A 4,185-nucleotide genomic window follows, 5' to 3' on the forward strand; every position below is an offset into this window, starting at 1 on the left:
AGAAAATGAGAGGAGGAGTTTGTATTGTAGTATGTACTTTAAAGGTTTAAAGTTGATATGCAGAATATGGAATATATATATAGAGAGAGACAGAGGTATGAGTTATGAATTAACTATTAGGGAGATTGAATATTATAACAATTTGAAGATTATCTTTTGAGAGTTTGAGATGTACAAACACTCTAATAGAAAATATATAATATTTAAACGATGGGTATAAATCATATAATCATAATTATTATTATTAATATTATTATTGTTATTAATATTTAGCTGATACAGTCATATACACAGTATTGTTTTTATTTATCCATTACTGAAATTAATCAAATTTTAAAAGTTACTTGGATATTTGTTGACATTGGTGTTTTAATGAATCGTTAGTAATTCTTCTTGTTATATTGTCAACTTTATAATTTATACAATAATGTATTGAAACTAAATATATATATATATGATATATAGCGTAACTAACTTTTTTTTTCTTGTAAATGATAAAGTCAGCATGACACTTAAATTTCTTAAAGTTAAATGAAGTTGCATTGAAACTACAGTATTTGAACCGCACGGAAATTGTTGATTGACATTTAAGTTATTAAAAAAAAGTTTAATAAATAAATGTTTTTGAATGAATTTAATGCATAATTTGTATAATTTCTTGCAATTTAATTTAGAAAAAAAAAGGTATTAGTTTTGTGCTTATCTTTTCCGTAATCAAGTTATTTAGTTAATTCCTTTGGTACTCAAAACTTAATCAAGTAGTTACTCATATATATAACTTTATAATCTATGGTTTGAGTTTTAGTCTAATTGATTTCCTATCAATTTTGGGTCGAACCTTGGAACATGTTAGCAAAATGCACCGTTTATAAATCAATCAGATAGGTTCAACGGTTGGGTGAAATATAACAAATAGCTTATTTGCATCAAGTCTTACTTTGGGGTTTTGTGATTAACTTCTCATACAATTATCTCAATATCTCACGTTATAATTTTTTATTTTTATTTTTCATTTAAGTAAGGACCTATTAGTAAAGCTGGTAATAAACAAGGCAGAGTTATGTTATAAATATTATATTAATAAGATAATCTTAAATATACATAACGAAATATCCATACATTCTCTCAAGCTACCAGATTATTTTATTTGTAAATAGAGTTTTCTCATGCATTTGACCCGAATTTACGGGTATGAGTCTCACCAAACCCAGATAATTCTTAAACGGGTTATAACATTCAATTAAATTAAAAATTAATCTCATCAAATATTTAATATGAAAATTCTATAACATAGGGATGTACTAAAAATTAGTGTTCGATTTTTTTAAAAGATATAATTATAACTAAAAAACTTTTTTATAGTAAAAAAATAAGCGGGTCATGAGTCTCAACAAACCAAAATAGCTTTTAAACTGGTCATAACATTTCATTTATTTGTAAAACTCCTTTATCATCAAATCCTAAGTATATTATTGACTTCCTTACAATAAATAAAATTAAAATCCAAAAAATATATAAATATTAAAAACGAATAATGTAAAACAACCTCGTAATGTATAATATATATAAAAACGAAGACCCAAAAATCCTACATGTCGCGATTTGGTCGCTCCACCCTTTTCTTGGAGTCACCAGATTTGCTTGATTTTTAAATGGAGACTTCTCATGCATTTGACCAGAATTCACGGGTATGGGTCTCATCAAACCCATATATTTCTTAAACGGGTTATAACATCTTATTAAATTAAAAACTAATCTCACCAAATATTTGATATAAAAATCCTTTAAAGTAGGGATATACTAAAAATTAATTTATGATTTATTTAATATATATATATATTATTTATAATTTAAAAACCAATTTTATAGTAAAAAAAATAAACGGGTCTTGGGTCTCATCAAAACCATATAGCTTTTAAACAGAGTTATGACATCTCATTTATTTGTGAAACAATTTATCATCAAACCATAAGTATATTATTAACTTTCGTACAATAAAAAGAATAAAAATTCAAAAAATAAATAAATATATAAACAAATATATAAAACAACCCCCGTAATACGAAGGAAAAAACTATTATATTTATATATAATGATTGAACAGGTCATTCATAGGTGGGCTTTTACAAAAACAAGGGAGAACTTACAAAACAAATCTTGTCCAAAAACCCTTAAAAACCAATGGCAATATGTCATGTGAAGTTGTGAACTTTGAAGCGTAAATGGGTTAAATATGACTTGAATCTTTAACATATATATACATATCAAGTATTTGATAAGATTAATTTTTAATTTAATTAGATGTTATAATCTGTATAAGGGCAATATGAGATTTGGTTAGATTCATACCTCTGAATTCAGGTCAAATTCATGAGAAACCTTAATTTGCAAATAAGCAATCTAATGGCTTGAGAGAATGTGAGAATCAAATAAAGAGCTATTTAAGGTTTCGTTTATATATATATTTAAGATTATCGTGAGGCTAAAATGCATTTAAAACATACCCTAATATAAATATCGTGAGACTAACTCGAATTGATGGTTTCACGTGTGAACCTTGTAAAGATCGAAGGAGCAATATAGTGGCATTTTAGCATACTTAGTCAAGTCGAACATGTGAGTTCTAGATCTCGTCTTTTACATGTAATGTGTTTCAAAGTAAAATATTGACATGTTAAAGTAATGTTGAAATGTGTTTCTGATGTGCGGATGAAATAATGTACTTTCAGTTAGGGATGAGCATTTGGTACCGGGTACCGGTACTGAAAGTACCGTACCGACTGAATTCGGTACCGGTACCCAATATTTGTAAATTTCGGGACCGGGAAATCGGTACCGGTACCCGGGTTTTTTCGGGAGTACCGGTTTAGTACCGAATATTTATACAACTTATTAAAACAATATGTTTCATAATGTGGCATCCAGCATCCTTAACATGTATGTATCAATGACCATCTTCACCACCTATAAACTAAACCCTTGTTCAAAGAATTCGATCCCCATTGCCAGAATCCCCTCGCTGGTCACCACCATCTGAATCTTCTCCTAACAGTCGACCTCCTCCTCCTCGTAGCATCTGAACCGCTGCTCCTCCTTATCTTCTTGACTGTGATGAACTGAACCCAATTTGTACCCTAATTTTCACGTGTAAGTTGCATTTAACTCTTTACATTTAATTTTTATGTACTAAAAAGCTTCAATGGTCATAATATAGAAACCCTAACTTCAGTTTACACATCAGTTTGTATGTTAATATTTGAAAATTGACATTTGACACTAGAAATTGTTGACTTTTGTAGGTTTGTTTAACCGAATGGCATCTTCTTCTTTGAATGAACCCCCTAATTGTCAAGTAAGTTTGTTGATTTTTCAAGTTACCTTTGTAATTTGGTATGCTTAGTATAAAGCTTAATATTTTATGTGGTTTGTAGGATGATGTTGATGATGAAACGTATGTTGAAGTTAGTGATGATTCAGAATCGAGTGATGGGGCACCAAAATCACGTGATGGGGTGAAATCAAAATCAAGTAATAGGGTAAAATGTCGTAAGAGAAATCGACCAGCAAAGAAAAACGATTCCCAAAAAAAACCTAAAACAGGAAGCGAGAGATCTAAGTATTGGAAACCTTATGATGTTGTTTATTTAAGTGAGGATGGAGTGCGTCGGAAGTACGGAAAGTGCAAGTGGTGTAAAAGGTTGATTAAAGCCGATCCAATCAAAAACGGTACGTCTGGTCTTAAAAAACACACTCCTGCTTGTGTAGAAAATCCCGAGTTAGACAAAAAGCAAACTAACTTGGTGTTTCAAAAGGATGCTAGCGGTGAAGGTAGTGTGAGCATTTGGAAACATGATGATTCTAGAATCATGAAAGCTTTACTAGATTTGTTTATTATTGCCGAATTACCGTTTAAGCTTGTGGAACATCCGGCTTTTATTGAATACACCAATGCTTTGAATGGAAAGTTCATTTTGCCATCAAGACATAAACTGTCTAAAGATATCGCAAAGTATTATATCCAAGAAAGGAACAAATTGTTAGCATATGTAAGTAAACCTACCAACACCGTACACTTGACCACCGACACTTGGACATCCTCATGTCAACGGGTTAACTATATGGTTTTGACGGCACATTTCATTGATGATGATTGGGTAATGCATAAATGAATTATTAATTTTAGAC

At 29.9% G+C, this 4,185-nt stretch overlaps 1 long non-coding RNA gene across 1 annotated transcript; it reads left to right on the plus strand.

The window, feature by feature from the left end:
* Positions 1–3,093: 3,093 nt before the first annotated feature.
* Positions 3,094–3,528, plus strand: LOC143607173 (uncharacterized). The gene is made up of 3 exons (XR_013148901.1): positions 3,094–3,147; positions 3,300–3,352; positions 3,432–3,528. It is a non-coding gene; the product is annotated as an uncharacterized LOC143607173 (long non-coding RNA).
* Positions 3,529–4,185: the final 657 nt, after the last annotated feature.

This window comes from Bidens hawaiensis, unplaced genomic scaffold (genome assembly GCF_021521415.1).
Source record: "Bidens hawaiensis isolate Kalapana, Puna unplaced genomic scaffold, B.hawaiensis_p1.1 tig00080099_1, whole genome shotgun sequence".
Taxonomy (NCBI): Eukaryota; Viridiplantae; Streptophyta; class Magnoliopsida; order Asterales; family Asteraceae; genus Bidens; species Bidens hawaiensis.